Below are 24,308 nucleotides of genomic sequence, written 5' to 3' on the forward strand. Positions count from 1 at the left end.
ATCCCTTATTTTAAAATCAAGGAATGGATCCAAGTAAATTGGTTTCCCACAGCTAGAGTACGGTAGCACTAGAGAAGAGCTCATTTTGTCCTAGAAGATTCAAAATCAAGAGAAACCCAGACCCAAATACCTTCAAAAAAAGCAAAACAGCAAAACAACAACCACAATTTAATTTACATTGTTTAAAGAGAGATGATTTATTGTTTTTTTTTTTTTTATGCTCTGGATGCGTTGTGGAGCAATTATCTAGTAATCAGGATTCCTAGGTTATGGATCCAGATCTGCAGCTGTTATCTGCAGAGAATCAGCTGCCAAATCCTCCATAATACCGCAGCTTACCCATGCACTGAAAAAAGTAAATACCTATAAATTTACCCAAGAATCTCAAATTAAACATTCAGCACATGTAGAAATGCTCACGATCACTATTAAAAGACAGCGTTTTCTTTGTGGTTTACTGACGTCCACAGGACTATTCAAATTTAGCCAGGGTTTGCATTAGAGATCTGTCCATGCCTGCTCCTGTTCCTGTCAGTTATTCAGGCTTTTTCCAGCTTTCCCAAGAGAAGCTGCTAAACATTTCCAACCAAGTCTGACTCTTCCCTCAGTTTTCTTGGAGCCATCCATCTTCCAGCGAGCTCCATGCTGATAGGTCCCTGAGGTCGTGCACAACCCCAGAAAGAGTCCAAGGCTGCCGTGCAGATAGAGGAATCTGCCTGGGGAAGGCAGGGTGGTGTTATCGCAGGATGGGGGCCTCACAGGTCATTTAAAAGACCAACTTGGGGGGATGAGTTTTTAGTCTGAAAGGAAACGCGCCCTCTTGTAAATGCAGATTAATATCTATGTTTGCAGAAGGAGCTCAATTCCCCAGAATCTCATTGGTAGCAGTGCTACGCATGACACAGTATTTCAGTGAAAACCCATGAAACTTCTTCAGATGACAAAACCCCAAGCCTAATTTGAAATGCTTGCTGGGCCAGGCCCAAAAGCTGAAATAAAGACCTGACCCCTACCACACACACGTGTGACCCATTCCTCTAACTGCTCGTAGAGGAAAAGGTTGGAGGTACTGAGCACGTCAACACTTACCTAGGCTTGGAGAGCAGGGTGCTTTCCCATAATCAGAGGGAAGTGTTGGAATGTATTGTTGCTATGTTTTTTAAGACCTTTTGAAACCGTGGCCCTAAGGAAATGAGGAAATACAGAGGATGAGGTTACATTGTTATTATTATTTCGCCTTTTTGAACACAGGATTATATGGCTAGATTCACATTATATTAGCTTTCTAAACCTTTAAAAACACAGGGTTTGCAGTGCAGGTTTGATGCTTTATTCATTAAGTGAATGTATTTCTGTTTAAAAAATCCTGCCTACCTCACAAGCATTGCTTTTCTGCTCTCTGTGTCTCACATACTCCTTGAAAAACTCTTGTCTAAAAACGTGTGTGCAAACTTTCTGTTTCTTAAATAAAAGATTTACTTTTTGGGCAATAAATCAGTGTTTCCTCCTTTTCTTAATTTTAGACTCGATGCTGACAGCCACTCTCTGACCAAGTTCCCCAACACCCTCACACAATGAGCAGCCGCTGCCTTAAAAACAGGTGGGATCAGTCCCTTCAGACATAGAAGAAGTTGTCCTGTTTTCCAGAGAAGTATTTTCCACACATGAATGTGTTTCCAGGTGCTTCAGGTAAAAGGTAAGAGAGGCAATGTTCATGTTTCCCCTGAGATGTGGAGCCTGATCCTGCACATACCACAACTTGGGTAACTGTCAAGTTGGTTGGTGTCAGTGGAATTGTTCCTGATCTGTCCCAGTATCAGGAAGATCAGAGCTCATTAGTTCATCGATCCCTAAATCCCAACACAAGCAAGGTTACGATATTGCATCCACAAGAAACAATCTGTTTGACATGATAACACTGCATTATCTCAGACCTTTCGGTGTTTCTTTTCCATGCAGATGTTAAATGTTCCTATACTGAGTTCTGAAATAGTATCTTCATATATGTATATATATACATTTAACATTTTGATGTGATGTACATTATATAGTACATAACAAGAAAGAGATGAAGAATTACCTCACTAATACTAATTAGCCAGTTTTGCAGGGTTTCTCTTCAACTCAACACCAGACTTGGTTGACCTCTTTACATCATTTCATCAAATACTATTGATGTACCTTCAGGTAGCTGCAGAGGTAAATGGAAATGACAAGTGACAAATGAAATCAAATCTTTCCTCTGATGGCAAGCCTAGGAGTTGTTAGAAATGATTCCACTGCCTTCAGATGTACAGGCTTGTGTGGCCAGGGGCCTTGCCCCTTTGGATATCTCTTCCTTTCTCACTGTTGTGTTATCCTCCTGACAGTTGTATTTGCCCTTATTTGATTCTTTTTCTCCCTTTCCCCAGTTGCATCACTAGCAAATTGAAGTTTCCTGATAGCTCATCATCCACCCCAGCAGAAACACAATTTTCCTTCAAAAATCACCCTTTTCTTCTCCCATTTTCATGGATGGGTACAAACTAATTAACTTCTAACTGCTGTCACAGCATTTCCTCAACAGCCCTTGGGCAGCTGCTTTTTGAAAATGCTGTGAATAGGAAAAAAAATCATTAGGATGTTTTCTTCTAGATTGCAAATAATTGCACAGTACTGCACGTCCTGTTCAAAATGCCACGACAAGATACACTCTGCTGAAACACGAACTTTATGCGCAAATCCGTGCTTCTGCCTAGCAGAATTTCCTCTGTAATACATGGGAAATTTCGCAACATCCAGAGGAATCACTTCTCCACTCCGCTGCCCCTTGAATATCTACTAACTAAAGTCCTTAACTCATCATTTTGAACGGGACAAAAAGGATGGTTGAGCAGCACTGGTGTGAAATGCTCTGCCAGGCACCCTTTACTCTGTGTCACAATGGCCTCTAGTGGATTAGCAGCAACTGACAGAAAGCCCCATCTTCCCCCTGGGGCTTGGCATGGCTGCAGGGCCTGATGCACCCCCATGGGGTACACACGATCTGCTCTCAGATGGTTATAGCGTTAGCCTCTTGCTGTATCAATATAGGATAACTGGTTTCATAAAAAAAAAAACCAAAAGGACGAATTCATTTCTAACAATCTTATTTGGCTTTGACCTCGTACTGGTTTTAACTTCATCTAATGCAACCTTGTTGGTATTGCTTCTTTATTTGTTAAGAACAATGAGTACAAATTGAAGAGACAATGAAAAATTGAAAGGAGAAAGCATTTTGAGTACACAAAATGGCTTGCACAATGCAGCCTTTTAAAGGTCTAATGTTATGTTTGTGTAATTTATTCTTCCTCCTTCCTAAAATATGTTGCCTTATTGCTGAAGATTTTGTGCTGCTATTTATCTGTGTTACTGCTAATGGCACAGCAGTGAAAGCGTTGCCAGACACAAGACATCTTGAACTTTTACCTGTTAATCTCTTTCTCAAGAGTCAGCACAGACTCCTTGTTTAATGGTGGATCATCCATCAGAGGCATACGTGAGCTAAAATGCACGGACGGATACTTCACTCATGGTGCAGTCAGCACCATCCCCACCTCCAGAGAGCTGCCATGAGAGCAAATGAGACTGGACATAAATAAATGAGGTCTTGTCTAATGTAAGTCTGGGAAAAGGATGGCAGCTTTTCAGAAACAAGTCAAGTGAGCAAACCCTTCTTCAGGATCCAACCTGATCAGCTACTGCAGGTAGGAAGGATTTTCTCCCCTCAAAGTGCAGTATGAAATTCCAGTGTATCCCATACATTTAGGTAGAAACTGGACAGAGAAACCCTGGTTTTGCTAAAAATGAATGCTTTACCATTAGCTTCAGTGAAGTCTGGATTTTCCTGCTCTTTGAAAGCATGGATCAGTCTTCTTACAAAATTGCGATGTGACAGGAAGAGAAATAAGCTTAGGCAGCAACTCCTTTCTTTGGCCAGAAAGTCTCTCAGCTTGCTCTTACAGGCTTAATGTACAAGTAAAGGTGAGACATGGTCCTCTGAAGAACTGTGTATGGTCCCTACTAAACCACTTATCACAAAGATCAATTCCATGGATCTCCATGGGGAAATCTACCATGAAACTGGAAGAGAGGAAGTAACTACCTCCTTGGGGAACACCTGGAGCTTGGTGGTGTTTATACCTTTCAGGCACACTCAGATGGAGTTCATTCTTGCACAAGGCCTTGTGCATTGTTCGGATTCAGGGAACCGTGTACAGGAAAAGGCAAGCCCTTTAGAAAGAACAGCGTTCATCTCGGCATCAGGAGCACCGAAGAGCAAGCAGTACACCAACAACTACTCCTGTTCCACAGTGGTGGTGATGAGCATGGGGCAGGCAAGATTCCACTGCCTCTCTTCCTTGTCAGTTTCACTGGCTTGTAAAAGGTGATTTTCATTCCCTTGCAACATGCTTGGAAGCTGTAGGAACTAGTATAATCGCTTGTAGATCAAGCAAAGCACTTGATATAGAAACCTCTTACAACAGGTTCAATGATAGTGAACATTTTCATAGATGTAGGTACTTGGAGAACTTGCAATAGCACATATGTTCTTTAGTTCCAAACATCCTGGGAATTGCCAGGAGCACATTATGGCCCTGCTGTGAGTCAGTGTGAGACCAATGTTTGGACTCTGCATAGAAGGCTGCTGTGCAATGCAACTCCTTTAGACACTTCAGATACCTTGCAAATGACAGTTTAACTGCTATTAATTAGTCATCACACTCCCATGTTTGTCTGATTTGCAACTGCAACAAGTTCTGTGCCCTGCTTTACCAAGGAAATAAAACCCCAAAGCCTAATTTTTCTATCAGAGGGCCTCCACAGCAAAAAGATAGAAGAGGAGAAATATAAAACACACAATACAAAGGCAGGCTTGTGTCTTTGCTGAATATTTTCATTGTTTTCCCTGAGGGGCCAGTGGGTTTTTACACACAGCACTAGCACATTTCATTTTGACAACGAGTCAGACTTTCCAAGTCACTACACCTTTCACAACACACTGCAAACTGTCAGTGTGGTAACTTCCTTAAGTTTAATGAAGTTACCTTATGAAATCTCTTGACAGAGCTGTCCAAAAACAAAAACAACCAACCAAAAAAAGGCGTAAGGCTACTCAGAAAATAAGAGGAGTACCCAATGAAACGCGATACAAGCAATCTGGAAAACCTCTGAGGGGAGAAGGAAGAGTTGTGTGCTGACAAATGGTACAAACTCCTGGCTAAGATTAGATTTCTGTGGGCCGGATTTAGATAACGGGCCCAATTTTCCAATGGACTGAATGCCTGCTGGCTCCCAGTATTGGCCCTGCAAGCCACAGGCAGATCATTAAGCTTGCAAAATCCAGGCACTAAGTTTGAGTGTAAATAAAACTCTGGGGCCAATAGCTTCTAAAAGACTCAAAGAACTATTGCCACTTGAAGGCTAAGCTTTTGGAACGTCTTTTTGCAGAGCCAACCTAGAGAACTGTTCCTAAGAACCCATTTTTTACAATCTAAGTCAGTTTTCTTTTTCTTCTTTATGGTGGCCATATGATGAGCTTAGCGATGTAGCTTATCCTTCACTGTACAGCTGAGGGAATTCCAGGATAACAGTCACCAAAATTAAGGCATGTCTGTCAGTGACTAAGAGCAGAGACACCCACTTAGACCAGATTAAAAAAACATCTATAATTTAAGGATTAGCAGGCTAGCAGAGTTGGAAGAATTTCAAGCTCTTTACTGGGCTCAGGAGGAAATCTCTTTTAATATTCTATTTCATTCAGAAGTAGTCACAGATTAGTGGTTTAAGAGGAACAGGTCAATAGTGATGCATGAGACCTCAGGGGAAGGTGAGTACTGTTTGTCCTGAGTGCTGTGGAAAGGAACAGGTATCACATCTTCATCTGTGTTGTCCGAAACCAAAAAGAGTATGTAACAGGAAAGGGTTTTTCTTGTAAGCTTTGTTTTAGCTGGATCGCTGTTAATGTGCAGATGTCTACACTGAGACAATCTCCTGCCTGCTATTCAGAGTCTTCTGGATGATTTCTCTATTATGCTCCATTGCAGTTCTCTTCTGTAGCTTTAGTGTAGAGTATTCCTACACAAAAGATCATCTAGAGAAATCCTAATTTTGATCACTGCAGGGCCGATCCTGTTCCAGATCTCCTGTTGCTTTCAACAGTAGGTCCAAGGCCCTGGTCATTGAGAGTTAGTTGAAAATTTTTGGTAAAAAGGAACTTTAAGACAAACAAACTCAGTCCTAGGAGCAGTACTTGAGGTTCCTACTAAGTGAAATATGGGTTTACTTTTCTGGAGGTTTTTGGTTTGTTTTCAGTAATTCGAACAGCAGGATTTAATAGGCTGTGTTTTCTGTTCTTTGATTGTGAATGATTTTACTGAAATAAAATAAAGTCTGTTTTGTTGGGTTTGGTTTTTTTGTTGGTTTTTTTTTCTCCCAGAGAAAAAGAAATTAAATTTCCTGAACAGCTCTATAAATGATTGCAGATCCTGATCTGGGCTAGAGAAAAGCCCTTTGGACTAGTCAGACGCAGGCTGAGAACTGAGCCTTCTGCCTGATAAAGTCTACTCAGATCCTGGCAGATGGTTTGTGTACTTGGAAATCAAGCTGGTCACACTCCCACACTCCCAAGACTTCATGCACCAACAAGTGAAACCAAGAATACAGTTTCCCTTAAAAATTACTGTCCTTACTCTTAACTTCTCTTACTGTAACAGCCACAAGGAGGAGAAAGAAGAGGTTAACAGATTAGCACGTATCAAAGATGGCTGTTAAGAAAACATCACTGGAGCTGCTGAAGCTAGCAGGAAACCAATTGAATGGGCTGAAGATTACAGAGTTAAAGTCAGGATCAGCAAAGTTGAACTTCCCTGTGCTTAGGAGGCAGAGAATTTATTAAATCTGGGGGAAAGGACACAGAAGAAATTCTTTAAGTTTCTGAGTAAGGTTCAAGCATCACTTTTCAACTCGTTTTTTTAATTGCTTGAATCTGTGCATTTAATTCATATAAAAGAAAAGCTTCAGGTGAAAACTAAGGTGAGACAGCTTTCATATCGGCATATAGCTGATGGCAGGTCTGGTCTTCACCAGCTACCAACTCAGGATTTTTAAGTCCATTTCCAATTTCTAGGCGCACATCTTCCTTTCGATCCTTTTCCACAGCTTGCTGACAACAGCAGCATGAGGACCAAAAACTCCTAGGGGTTAGGGTGAATTCTCTTGGCAAGTAGTCAGTAAGCTGGCTTTGGTGACACCGTTTCTGTGAGCTGCTCTGATATTCTGTGCGCAAAAGGAGTCATATTTTTGCTATTGAAGCAGCAATGAAAAGGTTGCCTGTGTACCAGCTGGTTATATTTGAACAATTAAACTCTGTATTTATCTCCTTTACTAAACTCAATCAGACTGAATATGACGTTAAATAAACCCTGATGAAATATTGTCTCATTTGCTAAGAGCTTGTTTTAAGTATAGAAACGGCTTTGTCAAGTGCTCTTTAAACACAGGGCAAAACTCCCATGATGGCAATATTTAAACTAACTTTACATTCCCATTTTTTTAATCAATATCCTTTATTTATTGTGTTTACTCACATGGGAATGACCTCATTTTATAACTTTGATTTTCCATAGAAGATCACTGAATTTGAACCCAATGTCAATGTATGACAGAAAAGTGACATGATCAAGCTGTAACTCAACGTGACACATAATCTTGAGCATAACTGCTGCTGTGCTGACAGTACTGAAAAAGCAAAGGAAAGAGAAAATAGGTGCCCAGGGGACCACTTGTTAGGGTGTGCAAGCTTCCACATCACATGGTACTGAGTCCATAGATACTGCTGTGACTAGAACTGTGTTGAGAATTGTGCTAGGTAGATACTGGAGCAAAATCTGACATTTAAAATACATTTTCTACAGACTAGGTGACGACACCTTCATCTTCCCTAAGATCATTTGTCCTTCCTATTTTGCTTTACTAATCCTTCTATTTTTCTCTCTCATTATCTGCATGAATCCAGTCCATGCCGGTGAAGTCTGGCCAGATGGGTTAATTCAAGAGGACATGAAACTATGTATGACTGTGTTTATTTGTGTGCAAAAGTCTCTGTCCATAAATTAAAACCCTCTCAGAGAAGCATGTGCAGACACACGTGCACTCACACACACTTATGATTTTTCACACCCTGTATAAGAAAATCTCAAGCACTTTACAAATCTTGAAGAGTGCATTGCACTCCCATAAGATGAGTAATGACTGAGAACACATTTGCAGGACCTTAGTTTGGCCTGCATCACACATCACATTTCCATGTCTGCTGTGGGAATTGCCCAGTGGGATTCAAGAAGTTCATTAAGCCCAGTAGCACATCTCATTGCCAGAACATGATCCACTGGCCCTTTTGAAGTACAAAGAAGTGCAAAAAGCAGCAACATTCTATATTAGTTTTTAAAATTCTTCATTGTGTTTCTTTTGTATTTTCCTCCAAACCGAACAGTTTTACACTTCAGCCCTTCCTATTTGGAAGTCTTTCAGTAATCCCTGCTCTGAAGAATGTCTGTATATTCAGCATCAAGTTTATCTTTACTATGATGTGAAGGAAAGATCATATTAACAAAAAATGATTAAGAAGATATTTGTTTGGTATTCAAAGTCGGCATTTATAGGGCATGTTGCAGAATTCCGTAAGAGCCATGAACTAAGGGTGTGCAACTTTAGCATTTGGATGTTGTACAAACCAACACTTTTTCAGAATCAATTCGCCAAATATCTGATTAATTACTTTTGAAAGTCTGGACCTAAAAGACTGCCTATAGAGTGTCACAGGAAATCTGTAACAGAGCCTGCAAGAGATTCCCAGTCTCTTCTATTCCACTTCTTACTCTTTTGCCAAAGCATATGCAGCTCTGAAAGCCCAGAGACAAACTGTGATTGAATTCTCCCACATGGCAACACTTGATCATGGGCTGGCCTCTTCAGGACAAAATAACGATGGGACATGATGATCCAATATACCTGAGCCCAAAATGGAACCTGCATTGTTGTTTTCTGTGTTTTTTTTGTTTTTTTTTTCCTTTTTTTAAATTAATATTTCTTCTCTCCAGAAAAAGCCTAAATGGAAGCCTAACTTTGTCTAAATACTTCCAGGATAGTTCCATTCCATCAGAGTAGATGGAAAGTTTCTCAAGAAGAGCATGGAGCTAAAGTGACATATTTATGAGGTGAAAAAATCAATGGAGAGACTGTCACAGGGATCTCTGTTTATTAAGTAAGTGTTCTCACGCTTTCATGACACCTGACATTCAGGGCTGTCTCCAGGAAACAACATAAATCCAGAATCATGATGCACTCTTGTCTATTACAAGAAATCAGTTTACCAAGTCTTACATTCAAGATAAACCTTTTTTATTGTTCTTCTTGGACTCAAAATCCCACGGGACTTCAGCAGGTGTTTGTTCCATAAATGTCAGGGACCCCTTTATATTAAATCTGGAAGGAAAGATCATGATAGAACCAAAATAAAGACAAAGTCAAGACAAATCAAGCTAAAATAGACTTACTGGTGAAATGCCAATGTCCTAAGAAAGATTTTAGTGATGTAACCCAGATGTAGGTGCTAATAAGTACACATAAACCAAATTAGATTAGATTTAAGGTGTTTGGCAGCATGAGGGCTTTGAATAGCACAGATGTACTTCCACGTCGTGTTTTGATCTGCTAGACTAAATGATGACATTTGTTATTGAAAGTAGCTTTAAGGAGCAGTTTTGTAGAACAGTAAAATTTAGATGTAGTTTCTATATGCAGCTTCTACAGCAATATCTTCTCATGCCTGCACGTGTGTGGCCACCACTGACTTTCAGTGAAAGTACCATCTGTATACTTGTGAGGTACCATTTGGTTTAAGCACATCATATTACCTTAGCTAGGGCCATGTGGTGCAAAGTTCTAGGCATCAGGAGAATTGAGGCCATTCAGTATTTTGCAAGAGAGAGTGCTAAAATTGGAAAGTTACTTTTTTCTGCCAAGTGGCAGGTAGTAAATCTGTGTTAGAGAAGAAGTCCTGCTCCCCTTGTGTTCAGAACACTCTGAAATCACCCACACAGTCCTTAGATATGCTACATAAAATACGCATTCATGTTTAGATGCTTCTTTATGCTTGAGTGCAAAGAAAGATAGATACAACCATTTACATGCACTGCAGTGCAGAAGTGTGAGCAAATTCAAACCCCAGAATGTACTCTAATGACCTCATCACTTGATATTACTTGCCCTATTTCTTCATCTTAAAATACTGCAGAACTTCTTTTTCATGTCACTTGCATTGGTGACACGACACGTTGTTGTAAATCAGTTATTTGCCACAACCGCCTCTTGTAATGGTAGGAGCATCAGTTTCCTCACACATTTGTAATTCTGCTTTCTAGCTTGTCTCTGCTTGCAGACCCCAAAGAGTAAAATGGCCCTGTGTTCTTGCTACCTAGAAACCTGAAAGTCACTAATGAAGGGTAAAGTCAAGGAGTCAAATGAAGATCTTAATAAGAGAGACCTGTAGGGTAGAGTATATTTCTTTCTAGGGAAGAATACATCCCTGGGAAATAAAAAAGGATTTCAAAGGAGCTTAGTCACTCATAAAGAAAGCGTTCCTTTCTGATGAAAGGTGATCTTTCCAGCAGATGTGTTACAAGGGATGGTGAAGAGACTTCCTGTGTGTATTTCTTAACAGCATTTGGATGTATGTGAATAGGTACAAAACACATTTCAGATTATGATGGTTATATACATTTGGGTAAAACAGATTAATAAATCTCTTGCGTCCGAGTCTGATCTTCCATCAGGTTTACACCAATACCGGAAGAGCTACTACTAGTTTTCACTGCTGTGGGAAATAACAGAAACACAGTCATATAGCAGTAGCCAGAGGTCTGGGAAAAAAACTCATGGAAATTCTCATACAGTATCTGAATTCATTCTATGGCCTGTATTTCAATTATATTAGCATTCACAGTTGTATTTGGAGTCTTCTTGTTTTACATTACTTTTAATGCCCTACAGTCTGAGACTGAGCTGCAGGGGCTCCAGCTCGGGCCACTGTAGTGGTGTCTGCCATGGGAGCAGGGAACCCAGGAGAACCTCATGGCAACCTATAGGGCTACCTACCCCACCTCTTAGGGTGTTCTCAAGTCTAACTTGCAACCTTGCACTTCAAGAATTTCTCTGAGACTGGACTGTCATTGCTCAGACCCATGAAGAAGGACTGAACCCATATGGTGGGTTCTTTATTATTATATCACTTCCCTTTTGGCTTGGCACATCAGTGTCATAAATTTTTGTCCATCGCTTTTAAAATGGAAAATGTCTGTTAGCTGTATCTGCATTCATACAAATATTCATTTCTAATGTAATCATATTTTCCTATAATTGCATATTGCAGTTTACCAAACTAAGTTTAGTCTCTTCTTCTTCTCTATTAACCAAGTTTCCCTACATGTAAGTTCAGTAGAAATAAGTTCCATGGTACATAGGAACATATTTTTTTTTAATATGAGTGCAATTTCTTAAATTATGTTGCAACTCAGTAAGAAGAAAAGATTCTTTAAGGAGAAGATAAAAGCTACTGCATAAAAGATCAATCTGCACAAATGTTTATCATCTGGGATTATCATCTGCTTTTCCTTTTTTTTTTTTTAACTTTCAGTGCAAACAGATGTCTCAGGAATCCCCCTTTTTCATAATTTTCAGCAACATGTTATAGATACTCTATGTGCAGTGTGCGGAAGAAAAGCAAAATTGACTTTTGGCAGGTTTGGTCTATCAAGTTCATAAACTCTACTGTGTCTGTCTTGTCCAAGATTAGAGACAACCTGCTCCAAGTCCGTTTCCCATTTGCACTTAATTAGGGAGTTCATTTTAGAGGTCCATGAAAAATGGCACAGGACGTTTTCATAAGAACTCTCCTCACAATAAAATTATTTCACAGGCACTTCTCCAATTTTCTCTGGAACAAGGGCAAGAAAAGTGGGGACACAAAATAAAGTTATTGGATACCTTATCTGGAACTATCCAGCCTGTTGTCCACTATCCAAGGAACACATAGTACATTCTGGATCTAAGGAAAGAAGCCAAACATTGCATCTTTTCAGACAGTTTTTCTAACTGTAAAGCTTCATTTTCTTCTAATAACTGGGACAGAGATTTTGAAAATGTTCTGAAAGATAGGAAAGAGTCTGCACAAGTGGTTCCTCAGAATCACACTTACATACATACTTTTTAATTGCTGTGGACAACAAGATGTTCTTGTGGACGTAGTACTTGGATTCATGAGGAAACAGCAGTGAAGGGAGCACTGAACAACAGTAGGGCTGTTTCATGCTCTTTCAGGCTGGTGGCATCACCTGCAGGAGGAAGAACAGTTCAGAAGATGCGCATCAGTCACATCATGAAGTTCCTCAGAGGCACTTTCAGCATGAATTTGCTGTTATGAAGTATCTGAGAAAATGCCCAAGTTAGGCTCCATGCCTGAACTTCTCCAGAATTTTAAAGGTGCATGGATCCTGGATTTCGAGCTAATGTCAGCTCTATTTTATGTTTTCCTGAAGCTTGGCTGAATCTAAACTATTTTGTAGCATATGAAATATCTTCTCGGAAGAAGACATTCCCATCACTTCTTGGTCAGCCAGATTCCAATGCACATCTAGTGAGCAGCAAAACCAACAGGGTGTGGGGACTTGAAGTACTTTGAATCTGAGACGAGCTTGGGGCAAGGAATTAGGCTCATTCATGTTTTACTATAATAAACAATCAGCTGGTTACAGATTCTAGTATATGGAAGTATGATTTCTTGGGCCAGAATCTGGCCAAGTGGGTATGATCTTAATTTATCTGCTGTGGTTCCTGTAACCATGAAGAAACAAAGAATGAGCTGAGAAAAGCCTATAGCCTGCTGGTCAACAAAAACTCATGTGAGTTACTGTTTTCATACATATCATGCTTTGACTATGAATTATGTTTCTATTTGGCATTACAAGAGATATGTTTGACCTGTGCAGAACAATTAATACCTGCTCAGGCAATCTCCATGCTATCCAGATGACTGACTTTTGCTAAATCTGGTGCCTGGCCTCTCTGAAAACACACGCATAACCATACCTGATTTCTTGTTCAAAATCTCACCTACAGTGGGCAGGTCCTGGGAGCTATGGTTCAAATCAGTCCATCAGACAATGACAAAGATGACACCAAAACAGTTGGCTTTGGTTCTGTATTTTAGGTATCTTTTTTCATTGACTGGAGGAAAGGTGCCTTGTTTTCCACACAACAGAATTGCTTTCAAGTAGTGAATCAAAATACTTTTTAACATAATAGTATGGTATGTCAACACCAACAGCCAACTTAGAAAGAAATAGTTGGGTACCCATCTCAACACTCTTTAGGAATGACCTAAAGGTCAGGTTTGCTTTTTAATCTTCTTCTTCTGGAGTGTACAGTGAACATGTTATAAAGACATTTCCTTGACATCTTAGAAGATATTCTGTTTCTAAAGAGCTAGGTTTTGTACCATAAAGGGCATGAATCTCAATTCACCTAGAACCTCATTCTCCCTTTCTTTATGAAGACTCTAGCTTTCTTTATGAAGACTAGCTGAAGCTTCCAGTTTCCTGGAAGCACATGAAATGTAGGAGTCAGTGTAACTTGGACCACTGTCTCAGGCTTCTGCCTGACAATAGTTTGCTCTAGGACAGAAACACTACACATACAGAAATTCAGCATCTTGCAAAGACAGACAAATCTCTCGGGAACAAAGGTGGCTTAATGAACTGTGGTCAGAGAAACTTAGTTGGTAGTTCCTTTGTTTTGTTTTGTTTCGTTATTGAATGAAACAGAACATAGTAACTTTACTTACAACAATGAATCAAGGCAGGCCATAACTGTGGTAGGTGCTTCCCTAAATCAGGTTTCATTTACACTTTTGGCTTACTGTCATCCTTCTGAAAAAAGGAAGAAAGATGTAAAGAGTGGTTCAAATCATCTTGCAACACTATATCACATTTCAGATCATTTGCACTCCCCGTCATGTCAAGCAAACAGACATTTCAAATTGATCAATGCAGTAATGGAAACAGCAAGAAGAACTAGAGGTTATTTTGTAAGCAACAGCATTCTTTATGAGACTGAACAGTGATGCCTTAAAATGGGATGTATCCAGGGAAAGCAAGCTTCCTGAAAATGTTGTAGCCATTACTTTAAAATAATATTATTTAGCCTTCATGCTCTATCCCTTGTGGGTTTTCAATTCCCTAGTAAACGTCCTTTCCAACACATCTTTGATCCTGGTCTCAAAAACCTGACATTTTCATTTTGCAAAGACTGGATATACAATGGACTAGTCAAGAATAAGGGCCAGATGCCCCAAATTGGTGCAAATTGGTGCTGCTCTATTGCCCTCCACACTGATTTACAGAAGACAAGATTCTGGCTGAAAGCCTTCCAAAGCCTTGGCTGCTTTGCTTTGCTATTTCATGTAAACACTTCAATTTTAGTCCTGCTTCCTAAGGAAATGGAGTTTATGCAATCCTGTTCCCTGTGTGTGTACATGGGAGTGTCTGTGCGTGTGAGTGTATGAGTGTATGAGTATTTGTTTTCCCTTTCCCTTAAATAGTTTTGAATGTGACAGTTATCTCAATAAGACTGTAAAGCAGGAGGTTTAAGAGAGGAAACTCCTGCAGACACCATGCCAGTGTTCTTACTGAGAAAAAGGCTAATAAGCTGATTTCTTGCAGCCTTCAGAAAATTTGCACTGGCAGAGATTGCTTAGACCTGACTTGATTGGTTCTGGTCCTCTTGGATCCACTTGCTCAACTGTTTACTGCATCAAAACGTGAGCATCCAAAGCTTGGATTAACCCCGTTAAACTGGACCAGTGTTTATGAAGAGCTAGGTTAGCCTGGTTTTCTCTATTTGCTTCAGAGCATACAAATGCTAATTATCTCATTGGTTGAAATCCTTAATTCTCACGTGGTATTAATAAGCTTAACATCACTTAAGTTGTTTTCATCCAGCTGTTGAGCCAAACAAATTCAGGCACAGCATTTCCCATGGTTTTATATTCAATTCCACTCATTTTGTTCTGTTCTTGCCAAGGGTCTCAGACAGAGAGATCAGAGGGCAAAGGGAAAATTATAGATGCTAATTCACAAACAACCTCATAAAACTATCCTTCTTAGTCCCGTGAAGAAAGCAGCAAAATAAAATGATGACTGTTTCACTGCTGAATCTTTGTGATAAATGAGGTGATCCTTGGGGGGGAGGTGGGTATATAGAGGTAGCAGGCTTCATTGCTTAATGGAGTGATGTGTTTAGCAAGAGTAAAAGAGAACTGCAAGGAAAGTTATGTGAGAAAAAAGCCTTACCATTTGCCAAACCAAATAAATAAATAAATTATGTTTGTGGTTGGCAAAAACCCACACTGCACCAAACAAACAAAAATGAGCTGTTAGTTAAGCTTTGTTTGATAAATGTGGGACAAGGAAGTTATGACAAAAGACAAAAATGAAAGCCTAAGATACACTTAAATAAAATATGATCTGGAACTGAGCAGTAATCCGCTATTCAAATGATGTATTTATGAGATTAAAAAAGCTGTGGGGAGAAAAGTGATTTTTTTTTTCCCCCACTGAAACCAGAAAAGCAGGTGGTGTTCTTCAGCAATCTTCTTTATTTACTTAATGAGATAGTTTATGTGAAGAAAAGGAAACCCAGAGAGCACCCTGACCCACAGTAGTAGTGGGTGTGCAAGGTAGGCCCTTTCTGTATGAAACAGCAGGTAATGACAAATGAAAACAATGATACTTTCACATCCTGAAGTGGTTTGCTGGATTGGGAATCAGCATCTTACGGAAACACTCTCTGGATCACATGTATTTTTTTAACCTATGGACACCATTAAGTTAAGACTGAAGCACAAATTTGTCCACTCCTGGTGACTGCCTGACGAGAAAATAGCTAGCCAGGCTATGATCCCCTCTGTTGTACCTACCTCTCTATTGATTTAAGCAAAACATGACCAGATCTTTCTCTTGCATAGCAGGGCTTGCTGACTGCTCGTGGTGACCTCATCCATGTGTAGGTCTTTTGGCAGACAGTTACAACTTTTTAAAGAGCCAATAAGAGTAGTTTTATGAGGCTGTTTGTGAATTAGTATCATTCTTTTGCCCTTTGCCCTATGGTCTCCTATTTAGCCTGGGCCCCTTGTCAAGTGTTGGACAAAAGGAGCTCAAGTCAGCATAAAACCCTGGGAAGTGCTGCCTGCCTTTGCTCCTTGCTACAGCTGTATGTCTTCTGCTGGTTGCTTGGTGCAGCTTTGTGGACGGAGCTATGCCTGTTAATACCAAAGATGTAGCAATTCAAAGTGTGATGCTAGTTTATGAGTACTAACTGTCCTGCATCGTTTGACAGGAACATGGACACAGAGGAAAAAGCACTCAGTCTGTTCTGTGTCAGGTGAAATTTAACTGAACTACTCTTTCTGCCCATACGTACTCAATACTTCTATAGAACTTTCATCATTCTCACTGTACAGACAGGGAAATTGAGACAGAGTGGGGTGAAATGACTTGTTCACGCTGATCTGTATGTGTGAAGCTCCTACTTCAGAAAGAAGTTTCAAAATAAAACTGAATGCAAGCAAACTGCAGAACAATTATCCTATACCTCTTTAAAAAATAAAGAAATGCAAGGGGGCAAAGACCCTTAATGTCAGGGTCTTTGCACCAAAATACTCAAGGATGTGAGTTTTTCACACCCCAGAACCTCAGCTCCCCTTAGGTGTAAGGGATGTAGTTACACTGTTGTACTTCACAGAGATGTCATGAGTTCAAATATATTAAAATACTTTTTTTTACCCTATATTTGAGACCTAGAGGGAATAATTTCCCTTAGGAAAAAATTAAGAATATTTCTCCAGATTACCCATATTACTTGGAACAGCAAAACTGAACTATAACTTGTTTGATGAACAGGCTTTCTTGCAACATGTCCAATGCTCCCAGGAAGGGGAAGCAAACAGACTTTTTCCTGTTGTGGTGGTCCTTGCAAAGCAAAGGCCATAATAAAATGGATAGCTTGCATAACAAAATATGCTGCATAGCAAAATGGACTCAATTCTGCAGCAAAACTCTTTGATTCTCTGAAAGGTCTGTTTAGATGAGAAGAGATAGGATTTAAGTGAGTTAAAAATACACCAAAGAACACAATCAGTGCAACATTACTCATTTTGATATTAAACGAGATTTATTTGACAGTAAAACCATATGCTCAGTGGTGCTGTCCACAAAATGACAATTCCACTTTGCAACAACTGTTGAAGTTCAAAAATTGTTTTCATTTGGCTTTGGAATAAAAACAAAAAAGCCTTTCAGTTCTTTATGGAATGGAATTGAACTGAAATGGCTGATTTCAGATAAAAAAAATCAGACTTCCCTTTTGTGAGGCCTTTTTTACTTCTAATGGGTTACCCAAAAGAAGTCAAGAGTAAATGGGGTCAAGTTGTGCCAGGGAAGGTTTAGACTGGATGCTAAGAAACATTTCTTCTTCAGATGGGTGGTCAAGCATTGGAACAGGCTGCCCAGGACATTTGCTGCGTCACCATCCCTGAAAGTATTTAAAAGACATGTAGATGTGGCAAAGGGACATGGTTTAGTGGTGTACTTGGCAGCGCTCCATTAATGGTTAGACTCGATGATGTTTAAATTCCTTTTTTAAACAATTCTATATTCTAAAAGGCAGGGCTTTGGGAAAAGGCAGGAAGACGGCCATGGATAATCTGTAACTTTTCAGAGGCCTATTCAATATGCTTAATGAATATTGAAATTGACGCTTAATGAAGTGTCAGCCTACCAAAAACATTTCCATCAGCACTACTATACAGTTCCTAATACTATTAAGACTTTTTGTATTGATTGGGCATGTCTGTAGTGTACAAGCTGTGTCAAAGATGAGACTGGAGCCTTTTTCTGATGAGAAAAGGGAAGCTGAAGATTTTGGCAACGGGAGAGCTTTGGAAGCACCTGAAGTGAACATGGCAAAAGCTGTGTGCTATTGCTAAAACATCCACCACCGTATGCCTCAGAATGTCATTGCTCACAAACATCAGGATAGTTTCTAAATTCAGTGGATTAGAGGGATGCAGTCTTTTACTCTCTCTGCTAGAAGTTTTCTTTCACATTGATTGTTGGCTAAGAAATATGGCACAAAAATATGTAAATACCAAACCCTAGGGTTTTTTCCATTAAAAATGGTGGAAAAATACTTTCTTTCTCAGAGATACTTGAAAACCTGGATTTTCATCCAAAATACCTCCAAAGGTGAAAGCTTCTGAGGGGAGGGAGGGGAAAAGAGGAAACTTTCAATTAGGAAATGCTGCTGTGGCACCTTGTGGGGATTAGTTGCCTCAGGTATCCATTTGTGTGAATGGTTCACAGTGACTGTCCCCCCTGAGATGCATACTGGAGGTGGTATTTAGCTGGGGATTCTAAATCCTGAAGAAGAATGGGGCAGTCAAATTACTATTCCTGTGAGGTACTACAACAGCATTTCTGAATTGAATATAACTGTTGCTGGTTTTAACCAAAATGTTTTGGTTCTGAGGGTTTTCAACTCTTCAATGAAAGGTAAAAAAATCTGACAAAAAGGACACATTGTGACAAAAAAACTGTTACCATACATAACTTCCATTGAAATAGATGTTTGACAGGAATCAGCTTTTTTAACCATCTCTAGCAAAATAGCTATAAACACATCCTAACAGCACCATAAATTATCAGAAGTAAGGGAGTTAACTAATTCTTGTAGAAGTTACATGTCACCAATGGGACTACAGCTCTTTGGGCTCTCAGAGTTGTCCTTTGCCTGCAGGATCATGCTCTCCTTTCTGCTGCACATAGTCAGACACAGAGAGCCCTGCTTTCCAGTGTACACACTTGCACATGCACTGTATATAACAGCTATATAACCAGAACAGTTTTACATTCTTGGCTCTAACTGTCTCAAAATCAGGCACATACAGTTTATACGAGGTGGCACCAGTGGAAGAGCTCTATTTGCTTTGAACTGAAAGGTAACAGGAGCAGAAGTAGTTGTCAAGAAAGACCCTTCTAGTGATCTTGTGTGTATGTGTGTTGCTACTGTTTTGAGCTTCTCAATAAAGCACATAGACAGAGGAAGATGACTGTATAGCCATCACAATGTGCTCCTTCCTGACACAGAATTCCAGGCATCATTCCTGGGGTGATGCCTGGTTCAAGGGTATTAGACAGAATACACTGCCACCAGTACCTGGGGCAGTCCAGCCCTTGCAGGCACAGAGAAGGTATGAAAACTCAGTTTGGCTGGCGGAGAATGTGTGTGCATGTGTCCTCGTACTGCCTAATAAATATGTTCATCCAATTAAGTGGAACAATGATTCATTAACAAAACAGGTACTAAAAAATACTCATTTAGAACAATCACTGTTACTTCCTCAGCTTTTCACTTCATCACTGCTTGTGAGAGTAAAACCAACAAACTAAATGAAGCCCTTATGGGCACCAGGGACCAATTAATGCCACGTGACTTCCTCCCAGGCTTCCATGAAAATAACTGTATTATAATGGTCTGTGATATTAATATCGACTTTGGGAAAGTTAGGCAGCAGCTCCGTAGGGAAGGATGTAGCATGAGCAAGCACTCTGGAATGTGCAGTATTTGACAGAAGAAAAGTGGCATCTCTCTCTATAGGTTGCATCTCTTCTTGCTATTGAAACACAAAAGTCAGCTGGGAAAATACAAATGCCTGGGGGAACCTGAGAAGTTTCTTTTATAAATAGATACCTTTCCAGTATCTGTTGGAATAAATCTCAGAGCCTCTCTGCTTTCAATATAACAAGTGTCATTCTACAGATTAAGCCTAAGGACTAAATTCTGAGGTGACTTTGGGATCCGGAATTTACACAGCCTCAGAGTTCACTTTTTGGGTTTTAATACCTCACAGCTTAAATAATTTTGAGGATTTTATTTGAATCTCATGGCTATGTGGAACCCCACCAGATTTTTGCTGTGGAGTATGGAGCTTCCATAAAGGAGCATCACCTCAGCACATATAACTGCTGCCTGAAGTCCCTACAGCTGACAAAGCTATATGGGGGTTGCTTTACAAGAACTTGTTTTTCCTCTTAGGCTGGCCTGGCTGGTTTGCAACACAGTTCTGCTATTTCAAACTGTATCTGCACTGAGACATGCAAGAGGTGGAATTTATTGCTCTCCTTACACTGGTGGTGTATAGATAATGGTTAAAAGCCCTAGGCAGGGCCTGTGAGTGCCAGTGGAGCCACTCTGAGGTAAAAGTAGCAATGTCCCCATCCCAGTCTTCCCTTGGGACCTCACACTTCCTCCCATATTTAGACCCTGGCTTATTTACTAGGCACCATGACTGTGCACTAATACCGCAGCGACACCATAGCTTTTTCATGCTGGGCTCTTCTTGCAGTGGAGGTACACACAGAGACCCCCTTGCCCCATTGCCAAGGCTGGACAGTTTAAAGACAAAGGCACTGGGTAAGACTCACTGGCAATCCAGGAGAGCACCATGTAGCAGTGAGATCGATGGTCTGGCAGGGAAAGCATCAGCCTGAGTGATAGCAGCCGTCCAGCCCATATCTCCCCTGCTGAGTCACGTACCTGAGTGTAAGGGATATATAAAATGGTTTAATGTGCATGCCAAGGCACCACATAGAAAGAGTACAAGGAAAGCAAGCAGGAGGAGGGCAAGGTTTAATGTCTTTCACAGTGACCCTGGCCTCAATTTCTGCATCCCCACAGTAGGAATCTTAACTCCAAAGATGCATGTTAGTAAGCAAGCGCAGGCAGGATGAAGGCAGTCTAATAGCTGAGCATGAAGTGGGTTAACTGAAAAAGTGATCTAAATAATATCGCATTTGGAGGAGTGATTTGGGTTAGAGGTTCAGTTCAGCTCAGCGTTGGAAAGTTCAGGTACTGGCTAAACTTTGGATAAACTTTTGACCCCTTTTTCTTGTAGGAGTCAGACTAGAATCATACAAACACAGACTCTCTCATGAGCTTTCCAGTACTGCTTGTTTTTGACTGAGCCAGCAACAGATTTCCTCACGATAGTCCTGTACTTCTGCTTCCAGACTCACCCAGTTTTTCTTTCCTTTTCCAAACCTGAAAAGTTTTTCATTCTATTCCATATAAGATTTGGATGACAGCTGAGGGCAGGTCTGGCTCTATCCTGACTGATTTTTGCATCTCTGGGGGTAACTGTCATATTTGCTGACCTTTTCCCCATCCAGTGTTAAATATTTTCATCAATAACTGGAGAATTAGTCAGTCTGATGATCGTGCTTTCCAAACATTAACTGTTGCTCTCCTCCTTACCAGAAGTGCCCTCACCCCGGGCAGCTCTGCAGTAGCTGACACTTTTGATTCTATCTCTCCAATTTTCTTCATTTGGAGACTCTTCATGCCTTCTGCTCCTTCCTCTGTGTCCCTGAATCCTCTGTTCTCATGACACATGAACAGCACCTCCCACCTATTATATGTGTTTTCCCTCCCCAGGTGCTATCTAAAAAGGGGAAGAGGGAAATATCTTCTGAAAATATCAGCACTTTCTTCAAGCCCACTCAGATCATCTGCTGATTCCTGTCCTGTAGCCCGTGACCTCAGCAGTGTAGGAGTTTCAGTTCTGTTTTCTTCATCGGGCTGATTACATTGTCAGCACTCAAATAGGAATTAATAGCAGTAAAAATAACCGACACTCGGGAGCGAAACCAGCCTTAGGATTGATGGAATCAGCTGGTAGGTGGTAATTAGAACCAGCCAGAAGCTTACTCTTAAAACTTATATGTAAATTTCCTCCATGTTAGAAAACACACATTAAAACTCCCTCCCACAGCGTGCAACTTTCCTTGTTCTTTTTTGTATCCTCACAGTTTGGCAGGTCCTGTGTTGGCCGCAAAAACAAACAAGAGCATCCAACCCTCACCAAATATTGCTTTCCCACATTTCTGGCTCATACAAACTTGAAAAGCACCAGAAATATAATTGAGCCTGAACTTTGGAAATTCTTGAGCCTGTTTTTCAGGCCCAAGAGGTGTAGGAAACATCTGACTGAGCTCTTGAATTCTTTTTCCAAATGGATGTTTCTGTGCTTTCTCTGTCAGCGGGTGCTGCAGTGACTGAGTCTGCATGCTGACATGAGCATCCCTTGCCTGGGTGGGGATTTTAGAGTCAGCGCTCAGCTCAGGGAACCAAGCCCAGCACTGTATTGTGTACCCATCCCTGAAACCAGAGCCCAAATTCATCTGTGTTATAGCAGTATGGAAGTTATTCAGCTATTTCCATTGCATTCAAGCGGTGTTTGCCTTCAGAGTAACCAATGGTGTTCAGCTGCAGAAAGGGGTAAATTTATCAAAGGGGACACCTTTGATGAAGATCAGGCATAACAACTAGAAATACCTTTGATATTGTGCTTCCTAGTAATTTTCCTTCCCTTCCTCCTCTACCTAGATTGTAGTGGGCAAGGCTCTGTGCTGCTGCTATTGTCTGGAGCGAGGAACACATTCAAGTCCTGCAAGCAGGAGCAAGATGTGGGCTCAGGAAACAAGTGTAGCATCTTTGCCATTGCGCAGGGAGCAACATCTTCAGAACAACTTGGTGTTGTGGCTTTGATGGTTTCTTCAGACGCTGTGAGTAGACTGACAAATTGACTTTCAAGCGAAAGGTCATTGAGAAGAATTGCGGATAAAAGCATCTGGATTTACAATTGAAAAGCTACAGAAGTTTAGTTTACAGCTCTACTGGGTTCTGTGCGTAGGAGTTTCTATCATATAATTTGGCAGCTTCTTCTGCCTTCTGATTGGGGTTGTACAAAATAAAAATTCCTTGTGGTTTCTTTATTATTTTTTTTTCTTTTTTAAACACAGAGGAGAGTTGTGGTGTTTTGGCAAGTCTGATACAAAAAAATATTGTACTGGCATTGTCTCATATTGTCTCGTAGGTGACCTCAGGCCTGAACTATACAAGGGTAAAAAATAGGTCTCTGTTGAATACAGTGCACATGTGCTTGAATCAGATTGTAGAGAGAGTGTGAAAAGCAGAGCATACACATGATTCATATAATACCGATGTACAATTAAATGCAATGCCCAGTTCTCATCTCATCCCACTGGTGTAAACAAGGAGCAGCCTTGTGGCATTAAGGCTCACTTTGCTCTGGTGTATGCGTTTCCTCCCTGCATCCCTCTCCCTAAACCATGCAAAAGGGCATTTGAAAAACAATTAGGTGTCTGAGATTACTTAACATGTCCATATACACACAACACATGACTCCAGTATGTGGTTGCCTTTCAGAGTGTTTGGGAGAAGACGCTTACGGATCACATTTCTTTTTTTCCTTATCCCCCTTTCAGGAACCCGGACGGGAACGCTAATCCTGGAAATCCTTTCCCATAAGGGCAAACACTACACGCAGAAAGGCTCACTCTCTCTGTGTGCCTCCCTGGCACTCCCTCCTCCCTTCCCCTTCTTTGTGGGACATAAAGCTAAACTAAACAGAGATTTGTCCCTATCAATATTGACTTGACTGATTTCCCTTTTCCTGACTTCCCTAATGCTGCTGTAGATTTTCTGTGACATTTGTTTCCGGTAGCAGATTCATACAAATGTTAAATCTAGAAACAGAACATTTCCAAACATCTATTAAAAAGCAAAACAATGTGGTCAAAGAAAATAATGGGGTATGTTTTTCTCCTCAGTTTAATTTCAGCAGCTTCCGGTATTTTCTTTCAACTTCAAAAAGTAGTTTTGCTCCAGAACGCAAGAGTTTCCTTTCATAATAAAACAGACTCAATAGAGCTATTATGTAAAACAGTGCACTAAGCCTTCTTGCACTGTCTTCTTTGCAGGAATTAGTCACCTAATATGGCCCAAAGAAAAGATGCCATCCACAGCTACTTGAAAGCCCAGACTGCAGTCATTAACAGAAGCCTGACAACCTTCAGTTGGGTACCTATGGTGGCCTGAGTCAACTGCACTGATTTTCCTTTTCTCCATCAAAAGGTTGCTTTGTCCTCATGGGAGAAGACAGTGATCTGCCCTGGGTTTCCTTAGAGCTGCTTCTCCTGGTCTTTATGCAACAGGAACAAGTTCTTGGGGCAGAAATCATATTGCTGGATAAGAGCTGTCCCAGTCACATTGGAAACCTCATGGTGTTGCCAAAGGAAGATGGAGTGAGGGAAATC

General features: G+C 40.6%; 2 long non-coding RNA genes across 2 annotated transcripts in view; both read right to left on the reverse strand.

Annotated features, from left to right (window-relative positions):
• Nucleotides 1–178: 178 nt before the first annotated feature.
• LOC133280463 (uncharacterized) lies at nt 179–16,011 on the reverse strand. Its single transcript, XR_009747177.1, has 6 exons — nt 13,919–16,011; nt 12,283–12,709; nt 12,064–12,124; nt 10,799–10,894; nt 1,090–1,183; nt 179–800 (listed from the first exon to the last, which is right to left on the reverse strand). It is a non-coding gene; the product is annotated as an uncharacterized LOC133280463 (long non-coding RNA).
• A 2,443-nt stretch (nt 16,012–18,454) lies between these two features.
• LOC133280464 (uncharacterized) overlaps nt 18,455–24,308 on the reverse strand; it is a 157,613-nt gene continuing 151,759 nt past the window's right edge. Inside the window, exons 4-5 of the long non-coding RNA XR_009747179.1 lie at nt 20,616–20,727; nt 18,455–18,693 (exon numbers count right to left, since the gene is read on the reverse strand). This is a non-coding gene — a long non-coding RNA (uncharacterized LOC133280464). The remainder of the gene's footprint in view (nt 18,694–20,615; nt 20,728–24,308) is intronic.

The sequence above is a fragment of the Pezoporus flaviventris genome, unplaced genomic scaffold, assembly GCF_033815535.1.
Source record: "Pezoporus flaviventris isolate CSIRO_AGI_PZ_B2104156 unplaced genomic scaffold, CSIRO_AGI_Pfla_v1 ptg000083l, whole genome shotgun sequence".
Lineage (NCBI taxonomy): Eukaryota > Metazoa > Chordata > Aves > Psittaciformes > Psittacidae > Pezoporus > Pezoporus flaviventris.